Genomic DNA, 24,918 nt, shown 5'->3' with positions numbered 1-24,918 from the left:
CTTTTTTTGCATTGTTTCAATTCAGTCGTGTGCTGAAATCCTGCTCTTGTTCCATCTCAAGTAATTAATTAGTCCAATTTCCATTTTAAATTTAACTGGAGCTCACTAAAAATTTGCCAGCCCTGCCAAAGTGCTGACATGTGTTTTACCAGAGTCTTTCAAAACAATTCCCAGATAAAAGTCAAGTACGGTGAACAAAATGCTCAAAATAATCATAAGTGGCCCTGAATATTGAGTTGTGTTGGTGAATAATGGAGAGTGTGTTCTGGACAAAAAAAAAGAGGATGCGAGATTATTATTCATTTTCCTTAAACCCCTTTGCCAGGCTCTTGGTTTTGCCCTTTTGTAGGAGATACTCCACATCTCAGCACCCAGTGAAATCTGTAGGTAAGGAGATGCTGTATAATATGATTAAATACCCGAACTGCTGAGTGACCTCAAACCTTGTTGAGCTGGTGCCTGGAGGGCGATGTCACTCTCTTTGGTAGGCACAGTTCACTGAAGATAAATGTGAAGCTTTTATCCAGTATGCACAGCAACTCGCTGTTGCTAAATAAGAACAAATGTGCAAAATAAGAAAGTAAATTATATCTATTTACCACCTATACGCGTAATCTCAAGGTGGTACCATCGTTTGTGCTCTCAAGCAGCGGGATCGCTGCTGCTCTCGTTAGGGGCTGTCCCTTTAAATAACTGTCACTGTGGTCTGACAACATTCAAGACATTAACTAGTTAAATACTGCCTGTTTAATATGCATTTCTGTGTGATTTGACAAATGCATTTCTTCAGTTTAATGCAGAAGAGAAGCTAAATTAGACAGTAAATGTTAATGTGTCCATGTTCTTCCCAGATAACTGGTTGCCCTTGGGACAGTATCAATAAGTGGCATTTATATGATATTATGAATGTGTTAATTATGTGTAGACAAAATAATGAGTAAGCAAAGGTCAAGGACAAATGCAATTTCCCCAGAAATATGCATCAAAGAGCTTCTAATATTTAGGTCATTACCATTATTGAATATTCAGTGTAATTTAAATTATGTGCATTTTTTTTCATTGCTTATATTTTTAGTCCAGGCGATATTGAGCAACTTCAAGGGCTGTGCAAATGTTTCCTAACAAACTTCAGCAAAACTTCAGCTGTGGCTGGACTGTGTTTTCTCCACACCCTGGTTAACTGCCAGGTGGAATTTGGGATTGATTTCTTGCCTGAGACGTAACCTTGTGATGGTTTTTGTTTGTTTTTTTTCTAAATTTGAAATGAAGGAAATGAAAATGTGGCCATGCCAGCTATTAAACTGCTGAACCTTGAAACTGGATGCAAATCAAACCAAAATGCTCTTGAGACTGTAAATACCCAACTTTGCCCTAGTTCATTGGGCCGTTCATTATCAATGCACTTTTAAAAAGCGATGCCTTTAGCAGGCTGGAGGTTTCAGTCTTTGCTTTGTACTCACAAGCCCTAAGTCTAAATGCCTCTTTGGCAGGGACCTTTCCGAAATCCAGTGGTTTTTGTGACATGAGGCAAGAGGAAAACCCAGCTGATCAATACGGCCTTTAATTAGAAGGAAAGGTTCAGTCATGATTTTTACTTCTAAACTTTTACATATTGACATCTGGCAAAACAGTTAAGAAGTCAATAAGGATCTAAAAGTTCCTGTGCTGTTGGGTTGCTCACTGAGAAGCAGCAATTAAGCCTTCTCTGTCTCCCAGGACCTCCTCTCACGGGTGTCTGGAAGCATCTCGCTACCAAACAAGATGCTGTTCATATATGAAATATTCATGTTATGACATCAAAACATGTTGCATATTATTTCAGCGCGCTGGGCTGAAATTAGATTCACATTTTATTTTGCTTATAAATGCCTGTCAGAGCCACTAAATCAGTTTGTCTTTGCCGTCTCCAAATCGCGTCACTTTGAATTTCCTTCATGCTGCATATTGTTTTGGGCAAAGACACAGTACTTCTATATCCAAAATGGAGTGCCTCATATTCTTTAAATATAGGTGAAAAAGGCCAACAATTAGGATTATTTTATAAACTTAAAAACTGGGGGAGAAGGGCATCTTGGACTCCTCCTAAAGTCATAGAGAAGCCACCAAATACTGATGCATCGTGATCTTTGCTCCTGCCCTCGTGTGAGTATCGTGCATATGGTGCATTACCTATTATTTAATGGTTGTAGGGTACATAACAAGGCATTCTGGAGTCTGAAAGGAGTTTGAAAGGCTGAGGGACTTGGGTCTTTTCAGTCTGGAGAAGACAAGACTGAGGGGGGATCTCATCAATGCCTATAAATACTTAGTGTGGGTGTCAGGAGGATGGGGACAGGCTTTTCAGTGGTGCCCAGGGACAGGACAAGAGGAAATGGGCACAAACTTTAACATAAGAAGTTCCATCTGAACAAGAGGAGGAACTTCTTCACTTTGAGGGTGGCAGAGCCCTGGAAGAGGTTGCCCAGAGAGGTGGTGGAGTCTCCTTCTCTGGAGACATTCAAACCCACCTGGACACGTTCCTGTGGGACCTGCTCTGGGTGGACCTGCTCTGGCAGGGGGTTGGACTGGATGAGGTCCCTTCCAACCCCATAGCATTCTGTGATTCTAGCACTGATGACAGTAGAGATAAGCTTTGAGTACCAGATTATATGGATTCCTGGAAACAGCTGGGGAAGGCTCAGATGATTTCAGCTGCCCTGGTCCATGGGGCACAAGCATCTGCATCCTTCAGCCTGGGTCAGTGGGGCTGGGACTTGGCTCACCTGGCTGTGAGCTGTCTGGTCCAGGGTGGCATGGCACAAAACCCCCCCAGCAGCAGGACTGGGCTGCTGCAGACCACGCTCTGACATGCAAACGCATCTGACAAGGCGGTGACCCGGTCCTTTAAATCAGCAGGCAGGGGAATTAATTCACTGTTAGCTTTTTTGGCACCGTAATATTGCATTCATGCATAAATAATCTCATCTTAGTTATCCTGTTGCTAAAAAAAAAACAGCTTCTGTCCCCAGTCTACCAGACATTTGCATTAGAAATATCCCGTCAGAGAAGCTACACATGCTTGAAAACATCTATTATTTTTTTCCCTGCCTCTCTCCTGTGCTCTTGCCACCCAGCCTGTGCCTGCAGTCACTGCTCCCAGCTGCACTGCTGCCTGCTTCTTCTCAGAAGCCACTTTCACTATATATATATATGTATATGTATATATATTTAATTCAAACCAGCTTTTTAAACTTTAACCCCCCTCCTTTTCCCCTTTACTGTTACCCTAAGTGCACTGCTGGAGTTTTTAGCACAAAAGTGCTGTTGTCTAGTGATTTTTCCTGAATTTGCCTTGGTCTTTTTACAAAATTCCTTTTAATTACTACTGGTAGATTTTGTAAATTAAGGGTTTGTTGACTAATTTTGTTGATGTTGCTGTTTTCATTCACTGAGTTTAATAACAATATAATTCATAATATATAATAATAACATAGAATCATAGAATGGTTTGGGTTGGAAGCGACCTTAAAGATCATCCAGTTCCAAACCCCCCTGACGTGGGCAGGGACACCTTCCACCAGACCAGGTACAATATATAATAATAATATAATTCATTTCATTGAATAAAATCCAAACAAGGATAGCAACCGGTGTATAAACCTTTTGGATTACTCTCAGCAGTAGCTGGTGGGATCTCCATCAGGTCTGGCTGGAGGTGTCATGGTTGGGAGATACACAGCCCCAGCACAGCCCTTGCCTGGCATTTTCTCCCATAACAGGGGATTTTTAGGTGCTGTGGTGGGTCCTGCACCCCCTGCGTCTAACTCAGCTCTCGTAATTTGTCTCCTGCTCTATACCCTGATATCTTCTCAACATCCCTGAAGTGCCTGTGTGCCTCCTTGGCTCGCTCCCAGTTGTTTTCAAGGACCTGCTTTTAAGATAAAATCACATCTGCAAAGCTCCAGCCTCGACAAAACCCCCGTACTGCTCTTTTCGAAAAGTGAGGCTCTTGTGATGAGCTTCTGCATTTTCCATTAGGAGAGACTTTCCGAAAAGATTTTTTTTGAATGATTTCTTGATAGCTGGCAATCTCCTGAATCGTTTCTTATACAGAAATTGTTCTTCAGGGTGTTTTGTTCCGGTAACAGCTGCCACCAAGCTTGGTTTGTCACAATTTCCAGCCTATAACTCGGAAAGCAGTGGTGTCTATAGGTCTGGCCTGAGGGGCCGGTGTTTTAATTCTTGCTCTGAAATAGTGGGCAGGTCACCTCATTTCTCTGTGCCTCTGTGTTTTCCTGCCTGGCTTTGTGGGTTTTTTTGTTTATTCCTTTGGGGTCTGATAGTCTTTGTGTTTTCCTGCCTGGCTTTGTGGGTTTTTTTTTGTCTATTCCTTTGGGGTCTGATAGTCTTTAAGCTTGAACAATGTGGCTGATCCGAGCTCTGTTTTAATCCAATGATAAATAGTTAATTTTGGAGGTTTAGGTTGACAGCAAGCCACCTTGGAGTGTCAGGCTGTGAGACTTTGGTTTCCTTCTATAATCAGATAAGGAAGAGATATTTCCTGTAAATCCTCCCCTAGTGTTCAAGTCATACCATTAGAGCATTAAGTCAGATACATGACACCCAATTTCAGAGTAATTCCTGAGGAAAAAGCACATTATATTTTTTTAATGGGCTTCCCAGGACTTATTTTGTTTCTTCCTGATGAATATGAATTCCAGCAAGTTCATCTGAATTCTGACCTTCAAATACACAAAGGCTTTTTTTAGGACAAGAATATGTTTTTTAAAAAGATATACTGTCCACGTGAATGTCTTCCTCCCTTTCCTTAAAGTGCAAGAATAGAACTGTTATAATTGTTCCTAAAAATTCATCTGTCTATTTATTATGAGCGACTTGCATCTTACAGAAATACTATTCATGTCAACCTGACCAGGGCCAACCTTTTCTTTCCAAATGGCTTTATTTGGACTGTGTGCTGCACACAATAAAGCCGCTTCTCTTCATCTCCTTTTCTTCTGATTGCCAAGTAACGTCGAGCAGATAGGAGAAACTTCTTGTAATGTACTGTGTGGCTCTCAATAACAGGCTTCCCCAAGCACCTTGGTTGAATAAATATCCATTGAATAACTGGAGAATACATTCATATTCTTTTTATTTTGATTTATGTTCTATCTTCCTATCTGTGCATCTTCAAGAGTAATTGCCAGTTTTCACCTCCTACAGAGAAAGTATAATAGAGCTGAAGAATAAGTAAAATGTGCTCTGTTTCTCTCTCTCTTTCTCTTTTTGTAAGGGAACCTTTATATTCCTACCCAGGCATACGCTAATAATTTGCAAACTGAAAATCATAGCCTCATTCTCAGCTGGACTTGCTGTTAAAAAGCTGCTCGTGTGCCTTCCCTGTCTCCTTTCCTTGCGACGTTTGCCAACTGGAGACCTCTGCGTAGGGTCCCTTCCCCTTGGTGAGATAAGGCAGTCCAGCTCCCATGTAGTAAAGGCATCCCAAAGGAATGGGAAGGTTGGGGTTGGTATGTTCCCCATTATAGACACATTATCCCCACCGCCTTTTAATGATCCTGCTGGTACAGCATCTCTCAGAGGATTACCACTGGCTCCCTGTGATGGGTGGCAAGTTCCTTTCTGTCATCTGGTGGGGGATGCTGTGAGGGGTGACTGCAGCGTGAAACACCACTGTGTGTTGGTGAAATACTGCATTAGATGGGGACACACTCTTGGAGTGCTGGCTGCCGTTGCTCCGCGGGGACCTTTTCTTAATCTCCACAATAATAAGGTCAGTTGGGTGCAGCATGATTTTTTCCATCAATTAGTTCAGTCACACTTCTAACAAGCCGTATATAATCATGCGTGTTTAACCTGCAGGTTACAGGGCCTAGCTGGCTGTGTGACCTACAGATCAGAGAGCTGCTAATTTCTTATTTGTAAGCGAAAAATTTGATAGAGATTTCCTGTTTAACCTGCAGGTTACAGGGCCTAGCTGGCTGTGTGACCTACAGATCAGAGAGCTGCTAATTTCTTATTTGTAAGTTGCATTGTCCTGTCTTATGCTTTCGGGTTCCTACCCATCCACAGAAGTAAAGTACTTGGTGATCTGGACCCCCATCCCTTGGTTTTATACGTGAGCCCTCAAGGAAATGAAACCAGAAGCACCTTTGCTTGTGAGCATTTTCTTTCCATATTAAGCCAAAAACAAGCTCCGGGTGACCTGATGTGCTGCTCACAACAGGTTTCTCCTCTACTTTCTCCTTTCCTGTGGTCATGAGCATTGGAAGATCTCATTGCATGCTGATGTGTATCTCACTCGTTGCAGACATCCGTGAGGGTAAGAAATGTGAGCCCCCCTCTCCCTCCCTCCCTCCTTCCCTCCACCCTTTTGCAGACTCTGGCGTTTAATCCTAGTTCAGTTCTTCTCTAGAGCACCAAGACACTCCAGGCTTTGGGCTGGAAGGGTGTGGACTGAAAGCTGGGACACAGGGGAAGTATGTTCACCTGCTGGAAAGTATTTTCAAAGCTATTGGAGCATTTGGGTTGGATTTATAAATGGCTAAGAAAAGAGTTACACGGTTATCATTTGAAAATAACAACTTTTCCCATACCAAAATGGCATGTTATGTGAGCCTGCAATAATTCTGCGTCTTCGTGACTACCAGCAGGGAAAAAATAGTCAGAAAATTACCATTGTACTTGAAATTCGCTATCTCTGAACACCCTAAAAATCCTAAAGATCTCATTTATGGATGCATTCGGTGCTGCTTAAACAAGATTCCCCCAGATTGTCCAGTGTTTATGCACTTTGCATGGGATCTATTCATGTTTCAAATTTGTGAAGCTTCTGTATGTCAGTGTGGGGTGCGACATCCTCATCCAGAGAAAACTGAGACCTCAGTTTCTAATAATCCTTCTGGCACCATTTTTATCTTTATTGAGGAAATAATAAAAATTCAGCCATTTAGACTACCAAAGTGTCCTCTTTTTGTAGTGTGCAGTTGCAGTTTTAATCAGTACATGCCTTAACAACTCTAGGAGGAATTCTTTATTTCTGTTGGCACAGCATGGTGTACTTTCCCCTTCCACTTGAAATAACATTTCTCGCTATTAGCAGGATGAAGTTTGAAAAGTTTAATTATACAATGGGAAAGAAAGGGTCATAAACCAGAAGGCAAAAAAAATCTCAACTCTTGCAGAGTCATGTTGAAAGTTGCTTTAAACAGATGAGATTGGCCTTGGTGTTCTGAGTACTTACACCAAAGAACTCTTCCTACCCTGTATTGCCACATAACTGCCTAATTTGACACTGATTAAGCATTAAATTATCTGTCAGAGGTCTAACTTTCAGGTCAGGTGCATTTAAGCAAAACTGTCCCATCAGCTGAATCTCAAAAATCCTGGAAGTCGTGAGAGCAGGGCTAAAATCAAGGCTTGATTCAAGATCAGTGACCACAGGCAGGCTGATACAACCGAGCTGCCTCTCGTAATCCCAAATCAGCAAAACACAGACACAGAATGAGTCATAAAACCTCTGCTCAACGCAGGCACTAACACATGAAGAAATAAACATCATTACAAGGTCAATGTGGCTAAATTGGTATCCTCGCTGTATTATAAGAAAGTAATGAGAAACACCTTCAGCCTCAAACAGAAGTCAATAGAAAATCAACCAACGGCTACCGCAGACATCCTTTTTTTTTCTAGCAGGAAGCAGGGACAGCGGGCAGAGGCTCTGGAGTAACACAAATACACACACACGGGCACGGGCAACCTTTAAGAAAAGGACAAACACATTCCAGCAAGCGGCGAAACCACCCACTGCTGTTACTTTATGAATAGATGGTAGATTTGCTTTCTGCATGTTGGTGAAATAATGAAAAAATCCCGGGATTTTGAAGGCGTAAAATTGCAGACAATTTATGTTTATAGCTGTAGACGGCCACACAAGTGAAAGTAAATTGAGTGCCGGATGGAGCTAAGAGGAGAGGGAATCAGAAATGCAAGTGAAAGATAAGGCTGGAGAAATTTCTCCCTCCTGAGCTAATCAGAACTAAGTATCCTGTTGCCAGCAGCATGGAGAATGTTTCAGATAACAGATAGCGATGGAAATTATGTGGGATAATTATGTCAGAAATAACAGCAAAAGGGGGCGTGCGCTGCCTCGGAAAATTGTCACCTCCTTCCTCCCTTTGTCACCCCGGCCTGGGGTACCTGCTGCCACCTGTAATGCTCATTGGTACCCTACTGGGGGGGGGAAACTCAGGGATTAACTGTGGGTAATACCCACCATCTAGCGTAGTATTCAAAACGTAATCGCTCTAATTTGCAATTGTAAATCTCCTGTTATCAATTAATTTACATTGTACAAGTAACCATCTGATTATCTTTGTGCATTGCTGTATTTACACTGCAATTTAATTGTAGGTAATTAGCATGTAATTGCATGTAGTTATTTATATCTTGTGAAGAAAGTGATGCATTTATATGTCATTAAAATAATTGCAGTTGAGAGCAAATCTTTTGACTTTCCTCCCTTTTCAATGTGTCTAACAGTTTCCATGGCCAGAATTGCTGCTGTCTAGGCAAAGCCGGGTCTCCTCTGGATGGGTGAGGTTAGCTTTCCACAAGCTGAGTTGCATTTTGCTTTTGGCCTGCATTCATTCTCTGTTTAAAAATATACTCACCTGCCCCTTTGCCTTACAGAGAGGATTTGTAATAGGGGAGAGAGCTGGGTGTCTGGAGGAGAAATCCCAGGGCAGCCCGTGAGGAAGCGGTGAGACAGTGACCTCCGTTCTTGGCATGGATGAATGCTTTCCATGGAGCAGCTCTCACAAAAAATATTACCCTATTAGAGTAATACCTGCTAAGGGTATGCTTTATGAATGCCATCAAGGGCAATGGTGGCTTTCATGTCCAGTATTAGTGATGGTAATTTTATTCCCCTTGCTGCTATCCTCAGTCCTCCATCACCCCACTTAGAGTCACTCTGATGCCACACTTTGCAGTCACAGCCCGTTTCTTGCGGCCCCATCCTCCAGCACTCCTCTTTGTCACTCTGATGCCACACTTTGCAGTCACAGTTTCTTGCAGCCCCATCCTCCAGCACTCCTCCTCTTAAAAGAAATACAGTGTTTTCAGAGCATTACCATAACAGAGGATCTCTGAGATCCAGTTAGGGGCTTTTGTGCCCCCTGACATGTAGCAGGGAAGGATACCTTGGGTTTGTGACAGCTCTGGGAGACATCTCTGCTTGGTTACACGTGCTGCCAGCTGGCTGCTGGGGAGGGTTTTGATGGAGAAGGGAGATGCCCCACGCTGCTGCTTGCTCAAGGCCAGTTCATTAGCATTTGTGTTTCTCTAATCTGAAGAGCTGGGAGAATATTTTGGGATTCACAAAACAGCTTTGAGTGGCACGAAGGATGGTATTGTCTCCTGGGATAGTCCATGTCTCCTCTTGGGCTGGAGCTGCTGGGTGCCTTGCTAATGAAGGGTTTTTTTCTTTGCTTTGCTGGTTAGACCCCAGAGTTTAGTAAAGGATTTTATGTCTGCTCAAGGGAGAGTATCTTTTCACTTCTCATTGCTGCTTCTGCATTTAAGAAAATAGCTCCCAGCCGTGCCACTGTCAGATTCATACTGTCCAGAAATGTTATGCCATAGCAATCATCTCATTGCTGGGACTGAGGGAGAAGCTCCAAGAGGTGCCTCTCCTTTTTCTGCCTAAGCAAATGGCATCAAAGCCATGTTTCAGCTCAATCTTCTTCCTCATTTAGCATTTCCCCATCCCAGCATTTTCACACAGGTCCAGTGGAAGGAACAATATGTGTGAATCCAGCCAGTCCATGTCTGCAGAGCAGCTTTGTCCATGGAACCTGCCTCCAGCCAGTCCATGTCTGCAGAGCAGCTTTGCCCATGGAAACTGCCCCCCCCTTGCCCAGCTGGATGCAATTGGGAGGGTAGATGCACCACACCTGAAGCAGGGTGGGAGGAGATGGAGCTCTGCAGGAGCTTATTAGAGAAGGTGGTTGGGGGAGAGCATTGGGTTCTGCCTTTTGGCTTCACTGCAAGTAGCTGAGCAGAAGGGGCTCCCCAAAACCTGACTCTGGTGAGTGGCATAAGGGTTTTTGGGGGGTGCTGTGTGTCTTGCTGCCCTGCACAGGGAAGATTTGTGCTGTTAAAAGTCTTTTTCTTTTGGGAATTGTAGAAGATAGTGGGATAAGACTTCATCTTGAAGGTAGTGTCTGTCTTTCTGAGGATTAAGCGCAGGATTGGGTAAACTGCTCCGGTCAAAAAGCAGGGTTTGGCTCCGTGTTTATTTACGTCTCTGTTGAGTTCTACTTCTCAGAACTCTATTTTCTTTACCCTTGTATCTCCTACATAGCTCCCCTGGTAAAACTAATGTTATTATGTAGATAATGCTTTGGCTTCCAGAAGAGGTGAGCATGTACCTGGAGTTAATTACTGACCTGCTGCTTAGCGTCCTGCACGCAAGCTATATTAATTTATATATAAGAAACTTAAGTCCTGATACAAGAAATAACAAACATAAGGTGCTGAGAGGTCTCCAGGTGTGCTGGTGGTAGTAGTTACTATTATGTCAGTCAGAGAAGCCTTGTAGCTAATGAGACTCCTGTGAAACATCTTGACCTCTGGAAGGTGGTCTCTAATATCTGCTGATTTTCTCGTGGATGTAAATAAGGATTAATAGGATTAATTTGTATTCAGAAACATCTAGGAGCTGGTTCTCACTGGCTCATTTGGGTCTACTTTAACAGTGTACTTGCTACTTATTTGCATGATTGGGTTGCAAGCCATAGCCAGCAGTGACAGTGCTCAATTAAGGTCTAAAGCTGGTCAAAACCTTAGGGGATATATAGATATATGTTCTGCTCAAACTGTAGAAAAGCACTAGGAGATGAGTATTTTCCATTGTTGAGCTGTAGTAGTAGTCTATAAAGAGAATTTACTCTATGTAGGTTTACATGTTCTTCACTGGAGTTTTTGCATTGATGCATTGGTTTGTTCCTCGTCTTCCTTCCATTGCAATTGCTTGTTCCTTCCTTTTCTTCTATTTTATTACATATTTTTATATTTCCATCATTTTGGTAAGTGTCTGAAAGGAATGTTGAAAAGAAATAGGAATAATTTGTCTAGTAAATGATCTGCTAGATAGTTCCCACCTCCATTTCTCTTCAATAGCAACTTCTTGTAGGTACTTGGCCAATTCCCTTGTGACTTGAACAGTTGCTTGGAGCTCTGGGGATGAATAGCCAGGGCTTGTTGCTCAAAAGAAACCCTTGAGAACCCTTACTCCTGCTTCTGTGATAGCCTGATGCTAATCGTAAGCTGTTTAGCCTTTGAGGATTAAGTGGTATCCTTAATGTACCGATATCATAAAGTTTGTGTTATTGGTGTTCATATACAAATAGATAAACACGACTTTGGGGGGTGAGGGGGGGGGATTGGTTTTGTTCATTAAAATATGCATTAAAATGTCTACAGAGGCAGGTGAAACTCAGGCAGTCCTGTGGTGTATAATTGCATATATGTGGCTTAGTCCCCGAGCAGCTTTACCCCATGGAAATACTAGTTAAGGTTTCAGTGTATTAGTGAGTTTATGACCTGTATAAAAATGTCAAGTCAAACAGCTGCCTCCTGAATTATTCAGCGTATTGATAGAATAATGACTTTGAAGATGGAGATATTGGACTTAACTCTTTCAAGAGGAGTGGGGAGGGGAAATGAAGCAGCTGCACTTGATTCCAGCCGGATGATAGCAAGATCCCTAATGTTCCATGGCACCTTTGAGCAGTAGATTCGAGTAGAATTAAAAGGCAGAGATAGGATTGATTTTGACACTGATGTGAATTTTAAGTTTAGGGCATTTTTAGTAGAACTTGCTAGAAAACCACAAACCCAGAAAAATGGTCTTGCTGAATACTTAAGCTTTTTACTTTCTTAAACAAGGAAAAATCATAATTATTTTTTTCAGGAAAAACAAATATAGGTGATGAGAACTTCTATATAATACGAGTCCATGCTCTTAAAACATTTGTAGAAAAATTTTGGGCTGTCTTGCTTTAATTTCTCTTAAACCACTTGCTAGTCAACTTTGTTGCAGTAATACTAGAGGCTTCAGGGAGGAAGATAGTCTGATTTATGTAGATGTAGCAAAACTGTTTTTTCACTTATTTCTTTACTTCTAAGCTGCACTTGACCCCTGGCTTTAGTTAAATGCATTCCTTAAGGGTAGCTGTAATGCATGCACAAAGGAACAAAGCTTCAGTTTTCTTTAACTTTAATATCTGAAACTTTCAAGTGTGTAAGTGCTTGTCTGGATAGAGCTAAATTTCTCAGTGTGTTTTGTGGGGGATATATATATAAAAAAACACACAATGTATTTATACTTTCTTGGGAGATGTACAAAACATATTTAGAGAATGTATTTATGAAATATATCTTACAGAGCCCTCATTATATTTATGAAGAAGCATATTTACATAAATGCATATGGAGATAATTTTATACTTTCTGTGTATACCTTGAACATTAACATTTTGTATTAGATGCTATGAACATCTTTTCTTATTTTCAGATTTCCTGTATTATGAGAAAGTTAGTACTCTCCTTTTGGCTTTCAAAACATATTTTCACATCACCAATCACGGCCCGGCAGCCACAACAAATCTGTTTTACTACTAATAAATGTTTGGTGGAACAATGTAATTAACCAACTGGCTATTTTCCTGTGGAGGCTGTGGTTAAGGAAGTTGGAGTTGCTGGGAGAGGATCAAATCCTGCTCCAAACTGAGCTTCCCAAGCGTGTGCTGCTGGGAGTCAGGCTGGGTGGCATCCAGGAGACTGGGATGCTGTTGCTGCTTCTGGTTTCTGTTGTTCTTGAGCTCTGCTCATCCATCTTGGTGTCTTGGCCAACTGTGAATGTTGGCACTTGCTGTTAACACCAGCCACACTGCAGTGTTGTTTCAATTCATCTATAGGTGGTCGAAGCTTTCTCCTGTTTCTTAGCAAGAAAGAATTTGCAAGTTTGAACTCTCCCCCCACCCCAAGGATTTTTGAAGTTCAGTTGTTGGCATTTAGAACCGAATTTGGAATCATAGAATGGTTTGGCTTGGAAGGGTCCTTAAAGACCATTTTGTTCCACCCCCCTGCCCTGGGCAGGGACACCTCCCACCAGACCAGGTTGCTCCAAGCCCCCTCCAACCTGGCCTTGACCCCCTCCAGGGATGGGGCAGCCACAGCTTCTCTGGGCAACCTGGGCCAGGCTCTCACCCCCCTCACACCAAAGAAGTTCTTCCTGAGATCTCATATAAATCTCCCTTCTTTCAGTTTAAAACTGTTTCCCCTCATCCTATGGCTTCACTCCCTGATCAAGAGTCCTTCCCCATCTCTCCTGTAGCCCCCTTTAGATACTAGAAGGCGGCTATAATGTCTCCCCAGAGCCTTCTCTTCTTTTTCAATTTTCCTTTTTCTTTTTACAGTTTTTTTTGGGTTTTTTTTTTTGAGATCCTGGATGCTTTGCCCTTATCGACAGGGCTGTAATGTAACTCTCCTGCAGCCAGCTCAGATCCCCGGAATATCAGTGGGATCAAAAGGCAGTCTGGTGATGTTTTGCTGGGCTCAGGATCAGGTTTGCTCTTCGAGGTGTTCTGCCTACGCAGTTGAAAATACGGTGTGGTTGGCTGAGTCTTTTATCCTGGTTCATGGGATTCACGGTTGCCAAGTCCCAGTTTTGACCTTCACGAACAGGATTTGGTCTGCTCTTGTGGGGTTATTTGTGATCCTTGAGCAGGTCCGTCGGTGCCTTCCAGCCCTGCTCCTTTCCTTTGATGTCGCTCCTCTACCCTGTGGGCTGCAGCAGCTTAAGAGACCGTCACCCCATCAAAATGAAGCTGCTGGGAGTATTAGCCTTTGAAAAGCATGTCGCTGTTAATGTGCTCTCTTTAGTGAAGGATGGCCTTAGCTCTTGCTGGAGTTTTAGTGTCAGGTGCCAAAGGATCAAGGCAGGAATACCTGTTACGAAGAACTGAGCAGCTAAGAATTGAAAAATACCAGGCTTTATATTCACTGTCATTTAAAATGGAACTGTTTCCAAAGCCATCAAAGATCTTTCCATCCTTCTTTCCATCTGCACCAGCTTTAGTACCCATGGAAGGTGGTGTTGTGCTCCTGAAGGCTGATGTGACGTGGACCACTGGCTCTGTAAACAAACCTGGCCTGTTTCTTAGGATAACACAAATTATCTGCATGTAAAACCAGAGCCTGAAGGCATGACAATGTTAAACTAGGTCAACGATGACAAAACCCTAGTGCTGACATACTCGTTTTTATAGCTAAATTCATTAATACTTTTTGATTACCCAGGGTGTAGGTGTAAGGAGCAAGAGCTGCATGAGTTGTTTCTTTTTTCCTGCATCCTGTACATCCATTAAGGTAGTCAAACTAATTGTGTGATTAAGATGAATCGGACTTAATAATGGAGAGGACATCATGGCAAAATTGATGAATCTGAAATAGGGGAAATTGTTGAACAGATATGTTTGCTGCACTAGAATGCAATGAATGGAAGGAGAGTAATTTATATATATTTAAAAAAAAGGGATTTTGGCAAATCCTATGCTTATTATATTTCCTTTTCTTTTTTTCTCTAATTTCCCTGGAAATAATAACACTTATTCATGATACTGCTGCAATAAATGAACTACTGGAAGGAGAGGAGGAAAAAAAGCTCCCCATATAAATTACTACTTGAGACCTGTTCTGTTTTGACAGATGTCAAGGCTGGGTAGCTGAGCTTGTTCTCCTGTTTGTATGAAAAGGGCTTGGTATCACTAGGACGCAGACTAATAGCTTTCTGTGCTTCTGAATGTGGATAGATTACATTGCAACAGAGTTTTTCTTTTTTCTTTTTTTTTTTTCCCTAGTCATAACCTAGTGACTCTGAGAGAATAAATTGATAAAATATTCCCTAGTTCTCTTGCAGGGTGTTGCTGCAGGAGTGGGATGTTAAGGGGGAAGAGGTAGCCTGCCCGCTGGATGAAAAATGCTCATGGTGTGTTAGCATTTCTGTTTAGATTTAGGAAAAGCTGTTATAAAATTAGTTGAAATCTGAAGGAAGCAATTTGCTGTTGTACACTAAGCTCCTCTGATTTTACACTTAGAGTGCCTGCTGGTTGTCGGTGACACATGTATGTGGCCTTCACTTAAATCTCTTGCTCCAAAATATTTTAGTCTTGCTGCTCAGGACTTACCAACTTTTATACCTTTTTTTTTTTTTAAAAAAAAAGGTATGTAACTTGTGCATTAAATAGATGGCACTAAACTAAATAAATGGGTTTCCTGGACTTTGTGTGCTGCTTTCAGTTGTCCTGGATGGGGGACAGTCTCATCTCTGCCCCTTGCATGGCACATTATCCTGCAGTTTTTTCAAATTTGAAGTTTTTGCTCCGTTACTCCTACCAGCCTTTCTGGTTTTGTTCCTGCTCTCAGGTTTTTAGCTTGTACTCACCTTTATTAGCTGCTACAAAACACCGAGGCTTTCGAATTGAATGATTAGCTTCATCTATAAACTGATAATTTAGAAGGAAATTATCTTGGAAAACTAAAGACTGCATTTTTTTATCAGTTCTTCATTATTCTCGGGTCTTTTACGAATCCTTTGGAAGAAACCTCTGACTGAGATATAGTTTCATAACACAGGGTTCTGCTCAGTGATGGAATTGCCCTGAACAAGAAATCTTGAGTGCTGTTTCCAGGGAAGTGAGATTTATTGTACCCCAGTCACTAATGATGTTCTTCTGCACTTGGGAAGTTTTCGTGAGGCTTTTGCTGTTGCCATGTGTGCTATCAATTTTATTACACTTACTTGCTTTTCTTGCTGTATACTGCTTAGAGTAGACAGAGTAAGGTAAAAAAAAAAATTCTTTTTATAGTTCTTTGCTGAATAATAAGACTGGAAACTATTGGTAGTTCATGTATCAGTTTCCTGTTCTCCAGATACTGTATATAAACACCTTTTGTAGCTGGCTGTTAAGGTCAAGGTGGCTTTTGTGGGTATTGCCACTGGCTTTCCCTGGTGGCACCCAGGACTTGCTAAATCGATTGTCTTGCAGAACTGTTGCATAATCAATCTTTTTAGCTACAATTCAGCATTTTTAACAACAAGTTTTTTCTCAAGGCAGTGGAACTAGAGCCATTTCCTTGGACAGCCTCAGCCTTCCCACTAGCTGCTGCCCTTCAAGTAAGACACTTTCCTAGCTTCATGCTGGGCTGTGAGTGAGCCTCCAAGAGCAGGAGCACCATGCTCCTCTACTGATTTTTTTCAGAGCATTAATAAATAGAAATACAACATTGCATGGACTATTGAAGCTTCAAGTCCATCCCTTTGTTCCCCAAGATTTCAGAGAGCAATGGGTTTTAAAAAAATTTTAAAAAAATGCTACTTGTTGTGTTGAGGCACCCTTGAGATAAGCAGGCTCACCCAGGCTGTGTGCTTCCCATACCAAACACCCCATAGTTCGTGGTGGCAACCTGCAAAGCCAATGAGGACTTCCTAGTTCAATGTTGCAGGCTCTATTTTTATGTATTTATTTATTTTGTGGTGTCAGCATCACGTCTTCTGCTCATCTAACCTTGATCTGTGTTGGTCGAATACAGCAATATAAGTTAAATATCTTACTCGTACTGTTGCTTTTTTACATAAAAGAATGGGGATGAGCACCAGGAGGTGTCTATTTTGTGGTTAGTGTTGGACGTGTTTAACTTCAAAGCCTTCTGCAGACTCTGTGACCCAGTTATGCAACTTAGCAGTTTTTTTAAAGTAACCAACTTAGAAAGCAAAAGACCTTGTTTTTTTGGAGAACAGGGTGTTGAGGGAGTATGTGGGCGATCTGAAATGTCTTCTGGCTTGCAAGGACAAGGAACAAATTAAAAAGAAGAAAAACAAACAATTTAATGGTGATGGAGCTGTAGCTCTAGCAAGGATAGACTGTGGGCGTACATCCATTTTATCTTGTTGCAGGAGATTATTCTTCGACACAGAAGGTCATGAAAATCTCACTGCTGAGTATTAGAAGATTATCTTGCTAAAAGTTTAAAATGCTTTACTAGCAGCAAATATTTAAGGCCCTCATTTCCAGCAAATGAGTGCTTGCAAATAAGCACTAAATTGTCACCTCAAATAAAAACTGAATGGTAAAACATGTGAAATTAACCATCAAGGTTGCTAATTATTTCAAGTTGTGTAGACATTAATTACTCAGTACCTGATTCATGTTTTTTTATCCCTGACCTTTCTTGGTTGGTATTTTGTAATTGGTTACAAGTGATTAGAGGTATTTCTGATCACTTATAATTTTTGCTTCTGGCACTTCAATCCCAGTAAGAAAAGATTTAATATAAGAGAGTGATAGGAACAAGAAATGAAGGGGAACTAATGGTCCCCTCCCTTCCCCGGTAGGTATAGCCTGTTAACTTCTGCTTGCTCTTTCATGCAAAGAATCACTCGGATGTGACATTGAACAATATCCTTTGCGCTGTGTCCTTCAGCCGAGGCAGGCTTTTGGCCAAGTAGAAACTTGAAAAGAAAGTGCAAAAGCATTAGAAGATCCCATCTGTTCTTATAAAGCTGTGGTGGACTCTTTTCAGAGCTACCAGTGTGGCTTGTGGGCTGGTGAGGGCTTGGAGAGGTGATGCAACCTCCGTTCCCCGGGGAGGAGGAGTGAGACTCGGGTCTTGTACAGCATTAGAGCTACTACATAGGCTCCTGACACCTCATAAAAAATTAAGAAGATTATAAACCTGCAGCTTACAGTGAGGGTGAATAAAATGGGGTTGTTTCCTTAGTGAGGAGCTGGTAGAACCCATCCCCTTCTGTTGCTTGGAAAACAAGCTGTAGTGGACTGCAAAGATCTTGTTATAGCTTGGTAATGAAAACACACATTAAAAAAAAATGACTGTATCTGAAGTGAATTTTTCCCTTGTGTCATCAAAGCCTGACACGTTCAGCTAAAATAACCTGTGGTAAGTGGCCGGGTTGATGCGCTATATGCAAATGAGCAAAGGATCTCTTAATCAGCAGTTTGGAGAGGCTAGAGTATCGCTTTGGACAACACAAAACAATTTAATGCATTTCATTACTCTGTGTTTAAAATAGAAAGGTGATGAACACATCATCCTCTCCGAATGCAGCCTCCTGTCGTTATTCTGGGCTTTTGACTGATACATGGACTTCTCACCTGTATCTCTATGGGAAAATAGCTTTGAAATCCCTTTCAAAGAGGAGCCTCTTCTCTGCGTACAGTCAGTAAGCAGTTGCTCTGCGCCTGTCCTGATGGAGCAGGGAATCTCATTTTAAGTAATAGAAGACCATTTTAAGGGTTATGTATCTTACAAGTTCAATTTATGAACCAGCTGGTGAATCACTTTTGAGATTTCTTTGACAATCTCTCCAAAGAATTCTGGTGTCTAAAGATTATTTTATTATCAATATGCAGTCAGGCAGGTCAATGTTCTTTTCATTTGGGAAGCAAATGACATCAAACAAATGGCATTGTAAAGCCTAAAAATCCAATATAAATGTGTAATGCTCATCTCCACTTGATGAGACCGAGGTATTTTGCTACCTCAAAATAACACTTTGAAATATTTAATTTTCACCTTTTTTTTTGTTATAATAAACCACATGGGATCTCTATTTTGACAGCGTTTTACTTTGAAGTTAAACCTATCAAACCTTGGGAGAGCTATGACGGTGATTAGGCTTTTTGAGCTTTTCCTCCCTGAGATAGATTACACTTGCAAAACGCTTTTTGGCTGACTCACTAAAGAGTGTTTAAATGCACAGGAAATGCTTCTGTGACAAATGCCTACTGGATTTGTATTTCGGCTTCAGAAAACTGCGTCTTCCCCGTTTAGCTCCCGTAATCAATCCATTGCGTTAATAACAATGTTGGAATTCGGGAAGGAGGAGGCAAGCCAAGGATTCAAACGTTGCTGAGGAAGGGCTGCAGCTGGTGGATGATGCTGAGTAAAGCCTGGGTTCCTGCTGTGTGAGACCTGTGCCTCGGGAGGGACATGATGTGGCTGGTGCTTGGTACCATCTTTGCTGTTCTTCTGTTGATGGGGTTGTAAAACTGGGGGATGCTTCAGAGTTGGTGTCCTCTGGGGCTTTGGTTTTGATGGGCATGGGCTTTGCTACGGGAGCAGGAATCAGGACAGCAGTAGGAGCAGTGGCAGGGAACAGCTTTCCTTGTGAAGGCTGGTAGGACTGGGGGGATCAATAAATCACCAAAAGCCATTTTCAGATGCACTTGATTATTTAATAACCTCTATTAATAAGCCCATAGGCTCAGAGGCTTGTGGTTCTCGCATTTCTTTGGCTTGTTGCTGAGTGGAGAATGTTGTGTTTATAGAAGGTGAAATGTTTGAAGGGTATGAAGTTCATATCAGAAAAAAAGAAGCAGGGAAACCTCTTAAAGAGTATATGGAGGGTTTCAGATAAAGACTAATCTGCAGTCTGAGGGCTTCTGGAGCGCCTAATTTGAGACTGGAGCAAAGCAGAGAGATGCAAAGTCTCATAGTTTCCTTATTTAAGCTTTCTTAAAAACAGTGAATTTGGAAGATAGGACAAGGCTAGCCTATGGTTTGGCAGGCAGTATGAAACAGTGCCAGAGTAGGCGAGTTTGATAAACCTCAGCCCAGAATAGAACTAGGGGCAGTAAAAAGATGAAAAAACATCAGCAAATGAGTTGTTGCATATTTGAAGTGACCAAGGGAAAAAATTTTGCGTTGAGGATTCAGAGCCTGATGCATCAGCAATGTTCCCACCATCAACCAGGCTCGATTTCCTCCCATGGAGAAATACCATCACCCTTACTCTGCAGTTGTATCTTGCATAGGTACTCTGAGGGAAGATGCATTAGGAATGTCAGTATTTGCATATTATGCTAATAAATTTCCAGGCGGAAAACGCACCTCAGCTTTCTGTAGGATGGCTTCTTTCAGCTCAGGCTGCATTGCTGTGTCAATATCAACTCGGAGTGTAACGTATGGATTTCTGCTGGCAGCAGATGAGATCAGCTCTTCTTCAGGCTCTCATCAGTACTCCCAGTCGCCAGCTCCCAAAGAGCTGCTTCTACCTGAAAAGCAGATTTATTTTTTTGTCCAATTATACAGTATTTCTGTGAAATGAAGTGGTGCCTCTCTATTTTTATTTTCTATCCGTAAGTGATTTTTTTTTTCCCTTGAAGGATGTGCTGTTCCTTTACATGAAATGAGGATTGCACAAAACTGAACTTCTTTTTAGCCTTCTTGGAAGTTACAGCTTCCAGAACAACTGGAGTGGCAACTGGGGAGCCACATTAAAAGAGTGTTGTTGCCTTTTCCTTTGGAGACGACTTCATATCTCCGTTCTGAAGTTTTTTTTCAAAGCCTTCTGTTGACAGGGGATGCAGAAAATACTGAAGCTGCTAAATTCAGTTCTTAGTGTGCTGTCTTCCATAGCGTCACCTCGGGGAGAGAGCACTGTCTGTTTCCCTCAGTACCTGTTCCAGTCTGTTCTCCACTTGGGATGAAGGTGTGTGTTTGAATTGATGGAGAGCTGTGGCCAAACCCTCCAGGCTATGAGAGGATTTTTATTATTTAGCAAAATTGCTTGGGCCCTGCTGAATGTTTGGGGGTAATATAATTGAAACGCTTTAGGTTTTTCAAGCCCAGAAGCCCAGGTTCAGTGCTGCTTGTGAGGATATTGTACAATTACTTTAATCACCATCTCCAACGCATGACTATGAAGAGCAATGTTCAGCCTCTTGCAATTACTGTGGGATGAAATAATGTACCCAAAATAAAACATTCTGAAAACACTCTATTCCCTGGTTGGAGTCAGTATCTCCCTGCCAATGCAATGTGTTTTAAGAAATTGTGCACAAAAGTCTTTCTGTTGTTAGAAGCTGAAATTTCTGAAGGATTTGAGTAGGAACGTGCTGCTGGTTTGATCTGTCAAGCTGACAGAAGTTCTAATGGGTTTTTTTAACCTGTTCCTTCTACCCCAAAATGACTCGGTATCCAAAGCCCTCAAATGGGCTTATGGGAGATCAGATGTCCTACTTGAGTGAAAATCTAAGCAGCTCAAGCAGCCCCAACAGAAGAAAGCAGTAATGGGCTTAGTAGTAAGTGCATTTGCTGGAGTTGTGGGGGAAGAGAAAAACGAAGATTTGATCCAGAGTCTCCCACACGAGCGCCAAAAAAACCCACCCTACCTCAATTATGCACACAAGCATAACAGGGACTTAAAAAAAACAAACCACCAAACCAAATGCAGTTCTGGAGGTTTGATCTGTGTGACAGGTGTTTTGTGAGAAACCTCTCTTCTGCTTTGGCTCTCTGCCCTATGCGCCCACATAAACTCAGGGATACTTTAGAGATGGATAGGAGAGTATAGAGAAGATCAGAATTTTCAAAGTAAAAAGCTGGAGGGTTTTTTTTTTTCTTCTTGGTTTTCAGCAGCAAGGGATGGATTCGTAGGTGTCTAAAAATATGTAGCAATGTTGGTGTTGGAGCGTTTCTGAACTTGTGCAAGTTGTTCTCCTAAACTTTCTATGACTGAAGTGATAAGTTGAACAGTTACAGTAAATAGAGTAATATTTTGATTGGTACAAAACCCTTCATTTCTTCTTGATGTCTAATTAGCGTAGCTCTGAATGTCAAATATTTATCTGCTCTACCCGGCGTTGTGCTCACTTTGGTGGGGCTCCATCTGGCTCTGCCTTCCCTGAAGCCTGCTCCTCCACAAACCATCTTGCCCGTGCTCCGCGCTGGTGCCGGATCCCACCCGTTGCCCATCAGGTCTCTTGGATGGGAAAGGAGCTCTTCCCTCCAGCAGATCTGGGTGCCAAGGAGCGCTGTGCAAAAACCCAGAGATGAGCCAGTGTGTGACTCCTCTTGCTTTGTGAGCTGAAACTCTGCAGTCCGGGCTGAAAAATGTCACACCAAGTCTGTACTAGAAGATGCTGAATGGTGGTAGCCTACAGGTGTATTATGGCTTCATTAAACATATATATACCACTTAAAAGCAATGTAATTCCTTCACACAATCTCCCACAGCGAAACTGGTGTGGAAGCCTTCTGTATTCTGGGGGAGCTCAGTAGCAACTGTATTTACAGACTTGAACAGAAGCAGGGGGTCTCCTTGAGTTGGGGCTTCATCTTGAGTTAGCCTACAGCCTACAACCCTTCAGTTAGAAAATGGATTGACCAATGCTTCTCTTTAGGCCAAAATGTCAGACTTTTGTGCCTCTCCTTGCTGGAATGTGTTGATAGCGTAAAAAAAAAAAGCTTATTTCTTAATATGTTTGCTGGATTATGGTGCTCATCCAATTCTAGTTAGAGAAGTGTATCTCTGTATCTACCATACGTATTATTTTGTGTGTCTGATGGCCAGTTATTGAACACATGAAGCTATGTGATGAAAAACATGTATTGAATAGGTTTTCCCAATGGTTTTCTACTTTTCAAAACCTGGTTAGGGAGTAGTTTGGATGATCTAATGGTTGTACTGGAACTCCTGGGGAAATGGCTGTGCTTTGGCCCTTTCTTTGGAATTTAGATTGGTTTGTTCTCAACCCAGTTGGCCTGGGTGAGCAGTGGTGGGGGAAAGCTGGGCGTTTACACCAGCTTTGGGAAACCAAGAGAAATTTGAGTAGTGGGGGAAGATTGGGATTTGCTGGGAGAGGCTTTAACAGCTGAAAGTGCTTATCAGCCCTTAGTAAAGTCATTAGAGTTGAAAATAAGGTTCGATTAGACCCAGGTGGAATGGCAGGACTCCAGTGTGATGTGCAATGGGCTGGTGCATCGTGGTGGGGGCCCTCAGAGAAGGAGACCTCAGTGGGGAAGGGGGAAGCTGTGAACTAAGCAATGTAAGAATCCTGTAGAGTATCTGACTGTTTTACTGCTTTTTATCTTGTGGTACTTTGATTATTTCTACTTTCCTATTTTCAAAGACAGCCCTTTTCTTTGCAAAATAAGTTATCACGGATAAGAATTAATTTAATGACTTAAAATATCAGTATAACTGACTTTCCATATGAATTTCTACTTTCAGATATTGGAAATTTGACTGAAGTCTACATATCATGCACTGGAGAAGGTAACAATTTTTTAATACTAATTTTGATTTGCTGGTGATACTAATTTCTCTTCTTTCCTAACATCATTGCGTTCAATGTGAAAATTTTCTTTGTGTTGTTTGTGCCTTAGTTTCTCAGCACATTGACAGTGGGTTTTGTTTACCTTTTTTGGAAGAATGTCAGAAGTCTGCCTTGAAGTTCTTAGGGTGTATATATTGCATTTGGGCAATTCTGCATGGAACAGCTTGCCTTCCCAAAACTATTTTTGTAATGCACCATTGTTTAAAATAATGTATATAGCTTAAGGAATGTTTTACAAAACAGTGTTGATATCATGTTGTTAATAGTGTTTATGGTTTGGCTCTTATTTTTCTTGTCATGGGGTTTTCAAAATTGGTGTTTAATTAATCATTAGTTGACTATGACTCCATAGTTGAATTAGACAAACAAGCCTGTGGCACTTTTGAAACTGAAATTGTCTTAATGGCATCTCGGCTTGACTGTCCGAAGGAATCAGTATTTTTAGTTGAGAGGTGGGCCTTATCCTCTATATCCTGAAATTACCTTGTGGGATTTTTCTGGGAAAATGTCAAGTATGAAACATAAATTTAAGTCTGAAATATTTTGCTCTTTGGGGTGTCCAGCTCTGGTCAATTAAAGAAAGAAGGCTGTGTTTTCTGCATCCCTACAATGTTGCTTTTGCCCTGTCCCAAAGCTGCTTCACCAGGTTTGGTTTCCATGTAGCCAGTCTCCCCAGATAAAACTGCTATCACAGAACAATGTGCTTTTTAGTATGAATTATGCGATGTTATCTCCAAAGGAGAATAAAACCTTTTTCAGAGCTTACAATGAAATATTTAAAAAATAAATGTGGTCTTCCCTCTTAGTTTTAGACATTATTGCCCTGTCAGTTCAGAGAGGTTGCAGATGCCTTCTGATCAAAATATTTAATTTCTTAATCCTTCTTTTTCTTCTGGAGTAATTCAAAAGTTTCTCCTCAGTGGTGTTTACAATGAAATTGGAATTACTGCTGTAGATCAAGTATAAACTATTCTTATTCAGCTTGGACCTTCTTAAATTTGCAAAGCTATCTTTGTGTGAGGTTTTCAAAGACAGTATGATAAATTTTGTGATATATCACTTTCTAGTGGTCTGAGAGGAAAAGCTTATTTCTTAATATAAAAGATAACTTTGAATAATGGACTCCTCATCCCTTTGGACAGTACTCCTAAATTAGCCTCAAAGCTGTTTCTCAGGTGAAATCTCGTTTTCAGGTTCCCCATAGTAAAAAAGGAGACACTGATACCCATTTCATTTGGAAAGTGTTTTCAATCTGCTGATGAAAAGTACTTCTGAAGAGTTAGGCAACCTTGATTAATTGAGCCTGAATAAGAAGTGCAGGATCAAATCTCGGGATATTATTTTTAGGCTGCAGACTTGTGTTCTGCATTCCAAATCCTTAAATGCCAGCCTGATAGCAAGTGTGAAGGACTGGAGTAGACAGCAATATGCATACGAGTAATGGCTTGCAAATGCTGACACCACTGCAGACAGAAGAATGGAAATTGCTTTCTGTTTACAGAACAACGTAACTATTTGGTAAACACTCCTCATTAGCACAAATGTGATCGGAATTTGTGTTAAATGCCTCAATTCTGTGATATAACCCGCGCGGCATTTGTAGTGAAGTGGTATTTAAAAAAAGCTAAGTGTGGATAAGAACTTAGCAAATGCAAGTGCTTAAAAGTTCATTGATGTAATGTTTAGGTCTGAGAAGGGGACCACAAGCCCC

The 24,918-nt window shown here is 41.5% G+C and overlaps 1 protein-coding gene across 1 annotated transcript in view; it reads left to right on the top strand.

The window, feature by feature from the left end:
• CNTN4 (contactin 4) overlaps positions 1–24,918 on the top strand; it is a 373,607-nt gene that overhangs the window by 18,342 nt on the left and 330,347 nt on the right. The window contains exon 2 of the mRNA XM_014946726.1: positions 23,102–23,146. The gene's annotated coding sequence lies outside the window, so the exon portion shown is untranslated. The remainder of the gene's footprint in view (positions 1–23,101; positions 23,147–24,918) is intronic.

The sequence above is a fragment of the Calidris pugnax genome, unplaced genomic scaffold (genome assembly GCF_001431845.1).
Source record: "Calidris pugnax isolate Ruff unplaced genomic scaffold, ASM143184v1 scaffold81, whole genome shotgun sequence".
Lineage (NCBI taxonomy): Eukaryota > Metazoa > Chordata > Aves > Charadriiformes > Scolopacidae > Calidris > Calidris pugnax.
Note: the sequence above shows the minus strand (reverse complement) of the source record. Positions and strands in the feature narration are given on the sequence as shown.